This window comes from Aquarana catesbeiana, linkage group LG13, assembly GCF_042186555.1.
Source record: "Aquarana catesbeiana isolate 2022-GZ linkage group LG13, ASM4218655v1, whole genome shotgun sequence".
NCBI classification, from domain to species: Eukaryota; Metazoa; Chordata; class Amphibia; order Anura; family Ranidae; genus Aquarana; species Aquarana catesbeiana.
In genome coordinates this window covers 65,985,033-66,003,256 of record NC_133336.1, presented here as the reverse complement: position 1 = coordinate 66,003,256, position 18,224 = coordinate 65,985,033, and the positions used below count along the sequence as shown (strand labels likewise).

Sequence of the window (18,224 nt, the reverse complement as noted above, 5' to 3'; positions counted from 1 at the left end):
CGTGTGCGGTGTACCGGGCCTGAGCAGCGGAGGGGGGCGGGTGAGTGCAGCACGGAGGACGGGAGGAGGTGGGGAGGCAATGGCCGGTCTTCACCTAGGCCTCATCACTACCCTGCTTTAACCCTTCACCAGCTGCAGCCTGAGCACCCTGGGGTGAGCATGGAGGGGGCTGTACAAATACAACACAGATGATTGTGTCTCAGCAGCGCCATCCCTCTGCACCCACATACCTTTACAGGCATGCATGGCTCCTGTACAGGGCCCTTTGTTTACATGGCCTGGATTTCCAGGGACAGTCCCTCCTTCTGTACAGAGACTCCCAGGGACTGCACATCCCAAAGAGACCCTGTCACTGCTAAAAAAAAAAAAAGCGTGCCCCTGTAAAAGACAAAGTTTAACCCCTTCGTCACCACGTAGGAACACGCCAATAAACTAGGAATGTGCAATAGAGCAGAGCTCAGGCGTCATCCAGACTCGTCCCCATCTGAAATTCCACTTTTTTAAAAGCCGTAAACCTAAGAGCAAACATTTATTACATTGCAGCCTGCCAATCCTTAGATCCGGTGGCTGCATTTGTTTTCTTTTTTTAAGGCTTTCTTTCCTTTATTTTCACCTGGTGATCTGGTCAGTAAATCTGTTGTTTTTCAAAAAGAACAAGCTCCCCAGCAGAGTGTATCAGGTTACAGGGATGAGACAACCCATTTACCACTGACAGGGGTGCTTACCATAAGATAAGATACTTTTATTGTCATTGCAACAAGTCGCATTTAACACTGCACACAAAATTAGTCCCCGTACCCCAGTGTAGATCAGCTTTTATTTATGCAAGACCTTTATCCCAAAAAAAAAAAAAAAAAAAACAGTTCCTGTAACTTGCTATAAAGTATTAGCTGGAGGGTGGCTTTAATTTGTTAGTGTATCTAAATTTGCTAGTCTACCTAACAGTCCTCTTCCCCTAGACTGACAATGCTGCTGTCTGCTGTGCCTCTGTGCGCCTTCATCCAGAGTAGATGCACTCTAATACAGGAGGTGTGTTGCTGGACAGATCACCAGGTGAAAACAAAGGGGGGAAAAATGAATATAGCCACCACATCTAATGATTGGTAAGCTGCAATGTGTTACATTTTTGGTTTTGGTTTAATACTGCTTTAAGTCAGATCAGCTGCAGGTCACACAAAGGGGCGGGATGCTGGTGATGTCAGTGGCCTTCTATGGACACATGGGCATATTTAGTCAATGTCTCCGCCCCTTTGTTTACATCTGCTGCGTTATGAGGAATTATCCAACCTTCAGCTGATTGGACCCAAAGAGGAACTTCCCTGCCCCACAATGTCAATTTCTAATATTCAGACTGCGCACGTGATAAAGGAGATGGTCAGAGACTGCAGACAGGATACAAAAGATGTTTAGGACAGGATTCAAGAGATGGTCAGAGACTGCAGATTTGATACAAGAGATGGTCGGAGACTGCAGATGTGATACAAGAGATGGTCAGAGACTGCAAATGTGATACAAGAGATGGTCAGAGACTGCAGATGTGATACAAGAGATGATCAGAGACTGCAGACATGATTCAAGAGATGGTCAGAGACATCAGATGTGATACAAGAGATGGTCAGAGACATCAGATGTGATACAAGAGATGGTCAGAGACTGCGGACATGATTCAAGAGATGGTCAGAGACTGCAGATGTCATACAAGAGATGTTCAGAAACTGCGGACATAATACAAGAGGGATAGTCAGAGACTGCGGCCATGATAGAAGAGATGATCAGAGGCTGTGGACGTGATACAAAAGATGGTCAGAGGCTGCGGACGTGATAGAGAATCTGGTGCAGCGCTGCATAGTAACCAATCAAGTTCCAGGTTTTATTGTCGAAGCTTAATTGAACAACCTGAAGTTAGAAGCTGATACAAGAGAGATGGTCAGAGACTGCAGACCTGATACAAGAGTGATGGTCAGAGACCGCAGACCTGATACAAGAGAGATGGTCAGAGACCGCAGACCTGATACAAGAGAGATGGTCAGAGACCGCAGACCTGATACAAGAGAGATGGTCAGAGACCGCAGACCTGATACAAGAGAGATGGTCAGAGACCGCAGACCTGATACAAGAGAGATGGTCAGAGACCGCAGACCTGATACAAGAGAGATGGTCAGAGACCGCAGACCTGATACAAGAGAGATGGTCAGAGACCGCAGACCTGATACAAGAGAGATGGTCAGAGACCGCAGACCTGATACAAGAGAGATGGTCAGAGACCGCAGACCTGATACAAGAGAGATGGTCAGAGACCGCAGACCTGATACAAGAGAGATGGTCAGAGACCGCAGACCTGATACAAGAGAGATGGTCAGAGACCGCAGACCTGATACAAGAGAGATGGTCAGAGACCGCAGACCTGATACAAGAGAGATGGTCAGAGACCGCAGACCTGATACAAGAGAGATGGTCAGAGACCGCAGACATGCTGCACAAAACTGTCAGGGACTGTGAATATACTATAAGAGTTGTTGGACAATGGTGACATGCTACTGGAGACATATTTGGGGAGATTTACAAAAGCTGGAGCACACAGAATCTGGTGCAGCGCTGCATAGTAACCAATCAAGTTCCATGTTTTATTGTCAAAGCTTAATTGAACAAGCTAAAGTTAGAAGCTGATTGATTACTAGTATGCATAGCTGCATCAGATTCTGTGTGCTCCATTTTTAGTAAATGCACCCCATTACATGAGACTAATAGAAATCACTGCTATACTAGGGCAGTAAAGGAAACACAGATTGGTGTCTGCAGGGGCCCTGAGGGTTGCACAAAAAGTGCATAAGGGCCGCATGTTGGGCATTGGATCTTCAGCCTGTTCCACCAAGCATTCTCTAATCAGCCAGGTTAGTGCTTTTCTGGTCAGTCCTATGGCTTCTCCCTAAGAAAGATGACAGTGGGGATGTATTTTAAACCCTCCCAAGAATGCAAGAAATCCAGGTGTGCATGTTTGTACCCTAATCTTTCATTATTATTTTAGTGGACAGATCAAACCTGTCTGTAAATGGCCATGCACTGCCCCATCTATAAAAGTTATGCAGCCAGTTCAGATGCAGCTTGTGAATGTCATAGATTGGACCATGTAGAGGTGTCCTGGGATTATGTTTATGTACTTCCCGCTGTCAGCAGTGTTTGTTATGGAGCAGAAGAGTTTCCAACCTGCTGGAAAATCTCAGTAGCTGATGATTGTTCTCATGTCTAATAAGGAAGGAAACACCTTACTGTGCATTTTCCATATTTACCAATCTAATTATGTGTATAAAACACCATAACAGGACCTGCGTTCTTGAGAATGGGCAGACATCATACATCCCATTTGTTGTGGTTATCCTAAATGCTTCGTACACAGTAAAATATCAGAAACACAGATAACATGTTTATTACATTTAAAGGGTAACTCCACTTTCATGGGGAAACAAAATTGGCAAATAAAAAAAATGAAATAATATAGCATATACAATTGCGACACAAGTCGTATTGTAATTAAATGTTATTAAAAATGACCTTATCTTTTCAATCTGCAACGCTGTAATTTTTTGTAAAATGCAATATGGCAACCTGAAGGTGTTCTGTACACAATTGGTGTACAGAATTCCCCCCAGATATGTCATTTCCTGCTTGTGTGATTGGCTCACTGATTTTCCAAGAAGTCTGCACTAAGATACAAGTCAAATTTTGAGCATTCCCTGCAGCAAAAATGGCCTTCTTGATGAGATAATACCAAAGGGAAATCATGTCTAAAGGGCCTTGCCAATTTCCTCTTTAGAGCCCTGCAAGTGCAGCAGCTGATTGATAATGATGAAACCACTTCCATACAGATTTACTGAGCACATGGACACAGACAAACAGCTTTTTCTTCAGAATAACAAAAGGTAGGAATCTGCAGCAAAGCTTGTTAAAACCCCTGTAACGTACACTGATCACCCAGAGGGGAATGTTTTTTTTTTCTCAAAAAAAGTGGAGTTACTCTTTAAATGTGGATGCACTAATCATTTTACATGCTATTTCTAACAACAGTAACCTAAAAGCAAGTAACAAAATAATCAAGATAATTTTTTTTTTTTTTTTTTTTAATTGGGCCTTTTATACATTATATAGTCAAATGTTTGTGGACACCTGACCATCTCCCTTACTAAGTGTTCTAGTGTATAGGCACCCCTTCAATATTATTATTCAACCTTGTGGTAACAGTTTGGGGAAGACCCTTTTCCACTCCAGTATGACCATGCCCCTGTGTATATAGATATATGCTATATTACCAGAAGTATTGGGACACCTGCCTTTACACGCACATTTAATGGTATCCCAGTCTTAGTCTGTAGGGTTCAATATTAAGTTGGCCCACCCTTTGCAGCTATAACAGCTTCAACTCTTCTAGGAAGGCTGTCCACAAGGTTTAGGAGTGTGTCTATGGGAATGTTTGACCATTCTTCTAGAAGCGCATTTGTGAGGTCAGGCACTGATGTTGGACGAGAAGTGAGGAAAAGATGATCCGCACTCTGCTGATTGCTCTTAAAATATGTTGTATTTATTGTCAAGCCACAGTGACCAAACGCAAATGAGAACAGTTGACGCGTTTCAGCCTATAAGGCCTTAGTCATAACCACTGGACGAGAAGGCCTGGCTCGCAGTCTCTGCTCTAATTCATCTGAAAGGTGTTCTGTTGGCTTGAGGTCAGGACTCTGAGCAGGCCAGTTAAGTTCCTCTACCTCAAACTTGCTCATCCATGTCTTTTATGGACCTTGCACTGTCCCTGTGCCCCCCACCCCAAAGCACCTTGTCCCCATGTTAATGAGGAAAAGGGTCTATTTCTGAGAACCCTTGCCGGTGGTTGTCTGGGTCTGCAGGCGGGGGGCTTATCAGAATCTAGAAGCCCCCCATTCACCTAAAAAAAAAAAAAAAAAAAAAAAAAAAAAAAGTCAGTACACAGGTTTTTAAAGTATTTTATTAAGGCAGCTCCGGCGTTTCTTCCAACTTCTTCTCCCCTTTCCAGGCGATGTCTTCTCCCTCTGGCGGTTCTTCTCCTATCTGCGCTGTCTTTTCGCTCTTTTGCTGGGTCCTCTCCCTCTGTTTTTCTTCCGATGTTGACTCGACGCAATCTCTCGATGTACTGCTGGGTCCTCCGTGTGCAATGACTTGTATTGGCATGGGCGGGGCCATCCGCTGATGTCATCAGGAGGCCCCGCCCTCTTGTGACGCCATCGCCCTATCATGCCCCGAGTGATGACATCACAAGGGGGCAGGGCCCCCGGATGACGTCAGTGGGTGGCCCTGCCCCATGCCAATATAAGTCATTGCACAAGGCGGACCCAGCATTACACCAGGAGATTGCGTTGTGTCAAAATCGGAAGAACAGAGCGAGGAGACCGGGCAGAAGAGGGAGAAGACAGCACAGAGAGGAGAAGAACCTGAGAGGGAGGAGAACCGACAGAGGGAGAACACATCGCCAGAAGAGGGAGAAGGGCCGTCACCACCCCCTTTCCTGGCCTGCCAGGCTGCGTGCTCAGATAAAAGTCTGGTATGGATTTTGGGGGGACCCCATGCCGTTTCTTTGACGTAGGGGGTTCCCCTTAAAGTCCATACCAGACTGAAGGGCCTGGTATGGTCTTGGAGGGGGAACCTATGCCTTTTTTTTTTTTTTTTTATATTTGGCTGGGGTTCCCCTTCAAGATCATCGGAGCACAAGTCGCCTGCCAAAGTCAGATCAGTTAGGACCGCAATCCAACTTTGATCCAACTTCAGTGATATTCAGTGGGCTGAAGTAGGATCAAAGTCAGACCAAAGTAGTGCAGGGAGCATTTTCAAAGTCGGACCAGTTAAAGTGATTGTAAGGGTTCGTTATTTAAAAAAACAAAAAACAAACCTGTCATACTTACCTCCACTGTGCAGCTCGTTTTGCACAGAGTGGCCCTGATTGTCCTCTTCTGGAGGCCCCCGGCAGCCCCTCCCCACATCAAATAACCCCCTAGGAGAAGCGCTCTCCCAAGGGGGTTACCTTGCAGGCGCGCTCCCGAGTCCAGCATTCGGCGTCCATAGCCACCGAATGTATGACTCGGCTCTGCGTCATTGGATTTGATTGACAGCAACGGGAGCCAATGGCTGTGCTGCTATCAATCTATCCAATCAAGAGCCGAGAACCCCAGGCAGAGAGACAGCGCGCCCCCACGGGTCAAGTTCCAGGGCTCAGGAAAGTAAAGGGGGGGGGGGGCTGGGGGGCCGGTCACTGAAGGTTTTCACCTTAATGCAGAAAAAACACGAAGGTTTACAACCCCTTTAAGACGGCTCCCGTAGGGAAACACGTCATGCAACATGTGCTCCCAATGTTGGAGCGTTTGTCGTACAAATGTGAACCCAGCCTTACATATGTTGGTGTAACTATTTGTTGTATAATGTTAATGTTTGTTTTGATTGTGACAGCAATTGGAAACACTTATCCTAAACAAATCTGTAGTCATTCATGGCGCTTCCAAGTGCTAAAGGGAAAACAATTGTTTGTGTTACCCCTATCAATCAGTAGGATCATTTGTTTAATGTTAACCTTTGTTGCTCTAGGCAGTTAGTGCTTTAAGGTAACTTTTTTTTTGCATGTGTAAATATTCACTTTTAGGCCCCTTTCACACGAGGCGGACTCCGTTTCTACGGAGCCTGCCTCGGTCCGCCGGCTCAGCGGGAGATCTCTCCGTTGATCTCCTCTGAGCCAGCGGATGACAGGTCCCTCTCTGCTCACTGAGCGGGGAGGGGCTTGTCAGGCGCCGCTGCGATCCGCCAGCGACGTACCTGGACGTAGAGCCATCCGTCTGCTTTTAGCGGATCGGACGGGGTCGGATGTCAGCGGACATGTCTCCGCTGACATCCGACGCTCCATAGATTAACATGGAGCGCCCGTTCAGGTCCGCCATCAAAACTGACAGGCGGACCTGAACCGTCCGATCGTGTGAAAGGGGCCTTATACAGTTGTGTGAAAAGCAAATTTTTGTTCACTTTGTATACCTAATCAAATACAAATTTCTTTTTCACATTATTGGATAATTGAAGTGGTTAAAGTGAATACTTGCAAAGTTGGGCAGAGATTCTCAACTAGTAAATTTGCTGACTTTGCAAATGCTTGTTCCCCGGTATCATTCTGATCCTCTTGTTGCAGTACTTTGAGTTATTAACACACAACACATATACACATGAGGACTTTTGCCTTTAGTCTAACTTTCCTGTGTACAGTCATGGCCAAAAATATTGACACCCCTGCATTTCTGTCAGAAAGTGCACCACTTCACCCAGAAAGTTGTTGCAATTACAAATGTTTAGGCATTTTCATGTTTATTACTTTTGTTTTGTATTGGTATGACACAGAAAAGTGGAGGAAAAAAAGCCAAATACTGTAGCTGATGACTTTTAATAAAAGGACACCTTCTGCCTTTACAGCCAGTTTCCTACTGCACATGCGCGAGACACGCTGCGCTTTGTGTATGGTCCCGTAGTCTTCTGGGACCTGTGTGTGTTCCGGAAGGCTGGAGGGGGAAGGAGGAGGGCCGAACTTCTTCATAGATCGCCATGGCAAATTGACCCAGAAGTGATAGTGGAGACCTGTCAAAACCAGGTACCCGCCCCCCCCCCCCCCCAAAAAAAAGTACAAAATGTGTCAGTGGAAGGGGGGAGAGTGCAAACAAGCGGAGCTTCCCCTTATGGGTGGAGCTCCACTTTTAATGCTTCATCCCCCTACAAAGTCTGATAAATACCTGCTATCAGCGAAATCTCATCTCATTGCCTCTGAATTCACAGTAGCATCGTCACCCTTATGTAGTGTGTAATGCTTTCAGTAAGTATAGATTTTGAATTACTACTGTAATATTACCTGATTGTTTTGTTGCAAACGATCTGTATATTACAGAGTGTGATTGACATCCCTGCAGAATTGAGTTAAGAGGATCTGCTGTTTTCAGGCAGGTCAGACCTGACCCATAAAATTGGGTTGTAAGGGCTTGTTTACACTTGATTTAAAATGTGGCATTGGACAAGTTTTTTTAAAGCACTCTGAATGGCAATCAAAGCACCTGTCGCTAAATAAAATGGTCAGCTTACAGTCCTGTTCACTAATTGCATTTGCTTCAAAAATGATACCCCATGTTGCTTTCTTGCTGCTTCAAAGCATCTCCAAAGCCTCCATAGAAATCTATGACAAAGCTCACTAACAACACCTTCACCTTTTGAGAGGCTTTTTATTCAGGGTTAGCTTCACTTTGGTTTGGAGGTATTGCGGGTATGAGATACCCCAAGAAGCACCAGGAAACCAACAAGTGAACCAGAAAGATGCCATCAGCAGTCAGTTCCAGTTCATGTGTATATATTCTGGGAGAGTATGGTGCAGATGTCACACCTGGTGCACAGCATGGAGCAGCTGGAAGTTGAGTGGGGTCCAGATTGGAGTAGAGCAGCTAAAAGACGACACACATGGTGTGCATATTGGGAATGCTATAGTGGAAGGTGAGAGAGGACTGAGTGGTGTAGGGTCAGCAGAGCTGGGGGATCGGAGCAGGAGAAACTATCAGATGTCACGCGTGGTGCACAGCAAGGGAGCAATATAGTGGGAGATAAGCAGGGAACCGGAGAGAGAGAAAGATCAGAAAACCAAAAGATCAGCAGAGCGTGGGGGGGTTACTACTGAGCAGGGGATCAGCAGACCTGGGGGCACTACTGAGAGGGGCATCAGCAGAGCTGTGGTACCACTGAGCAGGGGATCTGCTAAACGAGGGTACTAATAAGCTGGGGATCTGCTAAACAAGGGTACTAATAAGCTGGGGATCTGCTGAACGAGGGTAAATTTTGATATGTACTACAGCTTACCGAGCCTTAGTCCCTGTTTACACAGGAGGCAAGAGGGTGGTAAAATGGGTGGTTAAACCCCCCCCCCCCCCCCCGACTGCCTACCTACATGCGGACATGAAGACCACTCAGGTCTTTTCACATGCCTGCAATTTTGACTTGTCATGTGCATTTGGCAGGCATTCCACTTGCCCATTGAAATCATTGAGAATGTTACTGGCAGACCAACTGGTATTGTCCTGTACTTGTAGTGTCTTTCGCCGGAACAATCATTTCAACAAATCTCTTTCCATAAAACTATATGTACATTTAACGTATTTCATGCATGTTATGAACCTGTGTAGAAATCCAAAAGCCCCAACAATGCTGATGGGTACAGAATGTTAAGTGACACTCTATAGCATTCCTTATGTAATGTTCTGTAGGGAGGGGGGGGGGGGCAGAGGATCCTGGGCCAGCACAGACAGTATATAGACACTCCCAGAAGAGGAGAGGGCTGTTATGTTTAAGGAGGAAGGGGTTGTGCCAGGGAACTGACTTTCTTGGAGTATTTACATTTTACAGCTAGTTCAGAGGCACTTTGCAAGTGAATAAAAAATAATTTATGGAAATGAAAAACAATGCAGATAAGCATTAAAACGACTTGATTTCTCTATGCTTTTACCTGCATTTTTTTAATTTGGGGACAGGGTCGTGTTAAAGGGATAAAACCTGGGCAAATATGCACGTATAGATATGAAGTGCATCTGTGTATTTTTATTTTTACCTGGCATACACTTTAACAAAGCTGTTAGTGACTGAAAGTGGCAAATTTAGGCTGGCCATACACTGCTCCATTTTCCTTGCTCAGACCTGTGGGGCTGAACAAGAAAAATAAATCGATCCACGCTAACAGCTATTGGCTATTGTATTCAAGCAACCCAGACACACAGCAAAGCACTCAGTGATTGGGCAGGAAGAGGAAAGGGCGGGGGGCACTGTGTTTGCATGCGACTCTGCAGCCTCAGGAGCTGAGACCAGAAGGTCCAGCATTGGAGTGCTGGAAGTATAACGATAGTTATGCTCCCGATACTCATAGAAAATCTAAACTGTGCATTAAAGAGATAAGTCCATGAAGTGGCACACACCTTGTTGGATTCAATACTTACTAATCCAGCACATTTTACAAATTAGCTAAATTCCTGTAGTTCAGCTTTAAAAATGTGAGCTTTGCATCACAATATTGACTCAAGCTGGGGTAACCCTGTACTTTCCCCTTAAGAACATGTAAATTGTCCCGTTATTTTATTTCTTTATCCTTTCTGTGTTTACTAGTGAGGAGTTTAATTGTATGCTGTGACTCAGAGGCCAGTCACCTGAATAACTGGTGTACTGTGTCACTGTTAGAGGTTGCTAGGTGTTCAGTTTACAATCACTAAGGGAACGCAATGCCGCACAAAGGTTTCTGACACCAAAAGCTAAAAGTTGCCAATGCGATAAAAAAGGGAAAGTTTTATTTGAAAGCGCTATAGATATTCGACTTGGAAAACAATGCCTACAAGGTATGACTTTTGAAACATCTAACTTTTTATCTGCCTGTTGTAGAAAAAAAAAACATTTATGTGGAAGACAGTTTTTGTTTTTTATGCCTTTTTATTAGGTGAATGGCAAAAAGCAGATATTGATTTGAATTGCCTTTTTTAACAGGAAATCTGAAGGTTGTGATGCAATTGAGAAGAGAACTTCCTGTTATTTGGCAGGTAAATACTAAGTCAATTTATATGTTTATAGATCTCCTATAATCCCAGTGGATCTATTATTTCCCTGGCTGGGGATTCCTTACCTGTTACATCTGCACTGTCATTGTAAGTTGTTTTGGTGTCTTGCTCTGTAGACGTCTGTGCCAGGAAAATATTGCCGATATAGCGTGTTATTTTTGTGTTAGCATATAGACGTATGCGTATGTGTTTGTATACTGTATATCTTTGTATTTTTGCACATTTTTTTCTTCTCAAGAGTACACAAAAAATAAGAAAAAGAGACCTACTTTCTCAAAAGTGACACATCTGCTATACTGTACACAAAAGGTACCCATTTTGTTTTAAAAACCAATGCATCAATTACAGTTGAATAAATTATTTTTTTGGGTACACAAGTACTATCTGCTAACATGCAGCTTGTTTGAGAAAATACCTCAATAGGACAAATAGACAAGCAGAAAAAAGTTCCACCACTCAGGTAGGTTCAAATCAGTGGAAAGGAAAACAGGTATAATTTTATCCTTCAAGGGAAAGAGTCCCAGGTGCTGGCTGATGCAGGATGAAGCGAAGAAACCGAGGAAATCTGGAAGCCGCACACCGGTCTGATGATAAGTGCTTTTATTAATAAAAAGCTGGATCATAGAATACAAAACACTACAGCAGAAGTGTACAGGGATCATCTGATGCGTTTCACACTCATAACAAGTGCTTACTCATGAGTAAGCACTTGTTATAAGTGCGAAACGCGTCAGATGATCCCTGTACACTTCTGCTGTAGTGTTTTGTATTCTTCTATGATCCAGCTTTTTATTAATAAAAACACTTATCATCAGACCGATGTGCGGCTTCCAGAGTTCCTCGGTTTCTTCAGGACAAATAGACACTGAGATCAACAAATGCTGTGGCACTAATGTGGTTTTATGAATGAGGGAGAGAGGGCGCCAGCCTGGTAAAAGCAGATATAAATGGGGGCAGAATGTACAATAAAAAGTAATAATAAAAAAAATGATGTTAAAGGAATAGTATAATAAAGTGTAGAAAATACTTGTCAAATAAGGGGCGGTGGGACTCGCTCAGGCACTATGGAAAGACAGCTGACAGAAATGAGACAGAGAAGCCTGTGATGCGGTGACAAGTGGAGGGGGGGGGGTTCAGCGGCTGCAAATGGAGTGTCAGACCGCTCAGTGGGATGCCTGTGGCTGTAGGAAGTCACTTGCAGCAGATGCTGGTGAAATGTCAGGGCTGTGCTGTGAATGACAGAGTTCACCAATGGAATGTGAAGGTGGCTCACGAAGAAATTTCAGGCTAATTGGAGGATGTCGGTAGCCGCGGCTATTGGTTTGATAAAGGGGCGGAGCCCTTAAAAGTGTAACCACGCCCTTCTACATCACCCTCGTGGAGACCTGAACCCAGCCGACCCCATCGGAGCAGGCTGACAGGTTGGGAGCGCCGGTGCACTGCAGGGTGTCTGGCGCCCCCTCCTCGGGTCAGCACAGCCTCCGCTACACCACGGAGTGCCATCATCCTCAACCCGAAACGGTCACGTCCAAGTCTGCACAAACAGCTCCAGCTTCCATATGACAGCTCAGCTGTTGTAGCCACTGCTGCCGACACCCTCCAATTAGCCTGACATCTCATCGTGAGCCGCCTTCACATCCCATTGGGTGAGCTCTGCCATCCACAGCACAGCCCTGACCTCTCTCACCAGCATCTACTGAGAGAGGCCGAGCCACTGCCTACAGCCACAGGCGTCCCAACGAGTGGTCTGATACTCCATCTGCAGCCGCTGACCTCCATCAGAACAGCCGGACATCACCCCCCACCCGCTTGTCACCGCATCACAGGCTTCTCTGTCTCACTTCTTTCAGCTATCTCTCCATAGTGCTTGAACGAGTCCTACCGCCCCTCAAATGACAAGTATTTTCTCCACTTCCAAGAGTGAGTTTTTTTTCATCCTATCATTTCGTTATCATCGTTTTTTTATTATTACTTTTTATTGTACATTCTGTCCCCATTTTTTATCTGCTTTTACCAGGCTGTCTCCCTCATTCACATTTATCCTTTTTAGGCACTTAGAACCTATTTTTTGTGTCCCATTTGTTTTTACTCTACACAGTAGCGCCGTAGATCCTCATCGTTTACGAATGTACTTTTATGCTTACTTTTCATTCAGTACAATTTTGCTCAGTGCTTATTTGTATTGAGCTAATGTGTTTGATATAGATTTTATATAACGACCCTTAAAGTTTAAACCTTAAATGTTTGACTTTTAGTTTGCTAAAGCACAGTGTATTAAACTCCCAGATCCTCCTTTGCTCTCAGCATGGAATACGCTCATTAATGCAGTTCTGCCCTTGTATAAACTCACTTACATGGGTCGGAACTGCCCTCAAAAATTTGAAAAAATATGGGCGGCGTGGGTGCAGGCTAGGCACCTTACAGTTTAAATTAACTTGCTAAAACAAAATGAGGCTCACCCTGAGAGTACAAGGGACATTGGCAATGTATGAGATCCCCCCTGCTGGCTGTCCTTGTTTGTTTGTTTTTGTCCCATTTGGAAGCATGGGTGCTTTATAGCTCTGATATTGTGCCCCCCACCACCATCCCCTCCTCCTCCCCTTCCTCTTCTCCTTCCCCCCCCTTCCTCTTCTCCTTCTGCCCCTCCCTTCGTCCTCCCTCTCCTGCCCCCCTCCCTCTTCTTAGTTAAAGTTTACTGGACTACCCTTCAGTGGGTGTACAAGAATGCTGGGTAGACAGAACATTTGACTCCGTTAAAACTCCCATTGAGGTTTATTTCAGGAGGGCAGGAAGTTGATGACTATGTTGGACATTGAGTAGGGTTGTTGTCAGTCTACTACTATACTTTGGGAAGATGTACCACAATTGCCTATGTCAGCACTGTTGACAAGTTACCCCTTGTATTCTCAATATAATGCTCTCAAGTATACTGTTTTTTGTTATTTCAATAAAACATAAAAAAAAAAAAAAAAAAAAAAAAAAAAAAGCACAGTGTATTATAAACATGCACATGCTCAGTCCATTTGCTCCTATGGTTAGCTCATCATCACAATGTCCCAGAGCAGCCATATGAAAGAATAGGGCCATGGCGCATGTGCGCACTAAGCATAGGGCCCTGTCGTGATGTTTTTCATGAATAGGCTGCTGCGAGAGCAGTGCTAAAGTTAAGTATTTTAGTATGTTTGCTACATTGGGGTGGGGGGTATATTATTATTGTCTTGTTAAACTCCTTTACGCAAAAAAAGTTTTATCCCTATTGTGGGGTCACCATTACGGCATTTGTAAATTGAAATCATGTCCCCTCTCAAGCGTCTCTTCTCCAGAGAGAATAGGTTCAGTAAAATAGTGCAAAAAAGGGGAATTGGCGCTGTTCGTGAAAGTAAAATATATATTTGTGAGAAAAAAAACCTCTGAATAAATAATGTATAAAACTTAATATACGGCCCAAATTATAACAATAAAAACTAAACCAAGTGAGTGTATCATAAACACATAAGAAAATGAAAATGTTAGCAGTGAAAAATAGATTGCTGAATATATAAATGAGTGAGTGGGGATATGTGAATGTGTCTTCAATCACGTGTGACTCTGTATATCTGCAAAAAATCAAGTGCGAGAAAAAACTAAAATGGCATAAAGAAACAGGTGCATATCATTTGTGGTGTTACCTCCAATATATACCCTCAATAAAACTATGACTGGAGGCACGTGAACACCAGTAAAAGATGTGTAAAACTAACAAAAAATTGTATATATGTATAATGACCAGGCAACAGAATAATGGATAAAAGGTGAAAAAAAATAAACAAATTATAAAATTATATATACGTGACTGTATATATAAAGAGAGTCCCAAAAACAATCAATCAGATGTCCATTGTTAGGTGACTAAGTGTATGGAAAAAATATATATAGTGACAAAGTCCCAAAACGATAGTTCAAATAACGATCTGTGAATGGTGGACTGTGCACACATAAATAAAGCGTGACTCTTCAGTGCTCCCCTCTTCCAACCGCATGCCCCTTTTGTTATTGCACTCACCAGAGCGCCTCACCCCTGCAGGAGTAACAGGCGTAAAAGCTTAATCCAGATGGGGATGTCCCTCTGGTGTCACACAGCTCCCAACAGCCTCTCTATGCGGTTACGGGTTCCTCAACACTTTCGGATATCCATATATGGATGGAAGAAACAAGCCTCATAGCGTGAATCCGTAGAACCAAAGTCTTTTATTAATTACATTTTCATAGAAATAATGATGTGATAGAAATCTCATAAAACCCACACTTAGGAGAGCTGTAATACTCCACCCAGTGTGATATAAGGTACATAGGCAGTTCCGCTGCATAGTCCCGGCGTGCGTTCCATAGCCGAGGATACAAAAAACGGAAAAAACAGGTAAAAGAAAGTGACGTGTTGCGTACCAAGTATGTCCCGCCTTGCGCGTTTCGTCACATGGACGTCATTTGAGGCGCTGCCATATTGGTACACCCTATGTTCTGATATATAGCTGTGTGACACCAGAGGGATTTCTTACCCAGGGGGACATCTCCATCTGGATTTAGCTTTTATGGCTGTTACCCCTGCAGGGGTGAGGCGCTCTGGTGAGTGCAATAAAAAGAGGGACATGCGGTTGGAAGAGGGGAGCACTGAAGAGTCACGGTTTATTTATGTGTGCACAGTCCACCATTCACAGATCGTTATTTGAACTATCGTTTTGGGACTTTTTTCCATACACTTAGTCACCTACCAATGGACATCTGATTGTTTTTGGGACTTTATTTATATATACAGTCACGTATATATAATTTTATAATTTGTTTATTTTTAATTTTTTTAATTTTTAATTTTTTTTACCTTTTATCCATTATTCTGTTGCCTGGTCATTATACATATATACAATTTTTTGTTGGTTTTACATATCTTTTACTGGTGTTCAGGTGCCTCCAGTCATAGTTTTATTGAGAGTATATATTGAGGGTAACACCACAGATGATATGCACCTGTTTCTTTATGTCATTTTCGTTTTTTCTCACACTTAAATTTTTGTAGATTTACAGAGTTACACATGATTGAAGACACATTCACATATCCCCACTCACTCATTTATATATTCAGCAATCTATTTTTCACTGCTCACATTTTCATTTTCATTTTTTTATGTGTTTATGATACACTCACTTGGTTTCGTTTTTATTGTTATAATTTGGGTCGAATTTTAAGTTTTATATATTATTTATTCAGAAGTTTTTTTTCACAAATATATATTTTACTTTCACGAACAGCGCCAATTCCCCTTTTTTTGCACTATTTTATTATCCTGAACTCCACCTGGTGGTGTTCTTCATAGGGGGGCTGCAGTTCCTTTACTTCCTAAGCGCGGAAAATTTGTCCCTAATAAGAATAGGTTCAGTGCTCGCAACCTTTCTTCATAACTAATATCCTCCAGACCCTTTATTAGCTTTGTTGCCCTTCTTTGTACTCGCTCCATTTTCAGTACATCCTTCCTGGGGACTGGTGCCCAGAACTGGACAGCATTCTCCAGGTGCAGCCGGACCAGAGTCTTGTAGATTAAGGCTTACCTGTAGGTGCTTGAAATATCTCCCAAACCTCCACCGTTTAGGAGATATTTACAAAAAAGGCGACCGCAGATGTCTACGGCGCATGCGCCGTAGACAACGGCTCAGGCGCACTTTAGACTCCTTTAGAAATGGCGAGCGTGCATAAAACCCATCAAGTTTTACTTCCTCTTTAATCCCCTTTTGAATGCAAGGGGATAATGACAGGAAATAAGAAATTTTAGCTTTGTCACAGGACAAGAGGTGAGAGAAAATCTTCCAACGTGGATGCTTGTTCTGATGACAACTGCCGAGTTTGGAGTGCATTACTTTTACCACCTGTTGTGCCTCTGGGACAGAAAGTGAAGAGAAACCTAATTGATGGGACACAAACAGTGACTTACAAAAGTGTTTGTAAAGTCACTATGGGACTTTACATGTATCCCATGCAGGTATCCTGCGTTTGTTTAAAATAAAAAGATTAAATACCTTTTGTCACATCACAGCTGTGCGGTCACGTGATCCCCCTGTGCTGGCCGGCCTTGATCTATGGAGAGAAGTGGGAGGGGCCAAGATTCCCCTGTGACATCAGCCGGCCAGCAGAGGGGAATATCTGGCCCCTCCCCCATCGCTTCATAGATTGAGGCCAGTCAGCATAGGGGGATCATGTGACCGCAGAGCTGTGGTGTGACAAAAGGAATTTAGCCTTTTCATTTTAAACAACCACATACACTTGTGGTAATGGAAGGATAATCAGTAGGGGATACATTAATAACTGCTGCATTATGCAGCTGAATAGCGGTGAGAGGGAGAGACTGTCAGAGGAGAGACAGTGGATGACAGAGGCACGTAAACTGACCACAGTAATTAGAGCTCAGTAGCTATGATTACCGTGGTCAGCAGGGGCAGGGGGACACAGGAACTGGCAGGATCAACCAGGTTTATTACAAAGTAGGAAGAAAAGAATTACACAGCACAAGCACTGTGCTACACAGCATGCCTTTAAGCAGCCCTCAAAATTTCCACTCGCCAGCTCGCATTTGGCGAGTGGAAATAATCTGAGGGCAAGTGCTCTGGCTGAGGGAGCCAGATCAGCTTGACTCAGGCCAGTGTCAGACCCTCCTGCAATGCCTTATTAGTTCTAACTTTTTTATCTCTAATTGGTCTAGATCTCTAAGTATTACATCCCTAAATACCTTTAATGAGGGTGCTAATGCGCCTGGAGGATTGAATAAAGAAACGTTGGCTAAACCGGAATGGGTATACTCAGTTGACACCACTCTATTATCTTTACTGGGGGTTAGTGGTTACATACCCCTTAATATTTAACTTGCGTACAAATTTGTGCACATCCATATAGGTTTCAAATTTATTCAAATTCCTTGGTGGCACAAATTTGAGGCCCTTATCTAAAACTAATCTTTCAGAATCTGTCAAAACCGTGATACTGAGGTTAAAAATCCCTTTACCGACTACAATTTTGATCTTTTTTGCTCGTAGTTTCCTCCCCCCTCTGGTTCCTCGCTTCTTTCTACTGGCTTTTTTTTGCCCCGGTTGGGCTTGGAAAAACCCCAACTCTGGTGTCCCTGGCCACGCGGTCCCAGATTTTCTTGGTTTGATGTGTTCCCATACAAGGGTTGATATGGTACATTGGAATTGACCTCCACTGTATTGTGATTATATCAGGCATCACCTTGATTATAATCCCGTTCTGGACCATTTTTTTGTGTAGAACAGAAGCTGTTATGTGTAGCAACGTTATATTCCCAATCAACATCAACCCTCTGTTGATAAGGTCCGTTATAATAGGGATAACCCCGATTAATCTCCCCATTCATAGCCTGCTGTGAATTAACAGGCTTACCCATAGCATGATTGAAGAATAGGCCTCGCCCCCGGGCATTGGTGTGATTGCCACAACCTCGTCCTGGAGGGGCTAAATTCTGGCTATGTATCATAGGGGCGGGACGAAAAGTACCTGAAACATGACCAAAGTTCTGATTCTGTCCCTGGGGCCTGATGATGGAACATGTCCCTGATTATACCCAG

At 43.8% G+C, this 18,224-nt stretch overlaps 1 protein-coding gene across 1 annotated transcript in view; it reads left to right on the top strand.

Annotated features, from left to right (window-relative positions):
* Positions 1 to 10,267: 10,267 nt before the first annotated feature.
* PCNX4 (pecanex 4) overlaps positions 10,268 to 18,224 on the top strand; it is a gene marked incomplete in the record, with an annotated part of 107,484 nt that continues 99,527 nt past the window's right edge. The window contains 2 exon segments of the mRNA XM_073609723.1: positions 10,268 to 10,403; positions 10,549 to 10,601.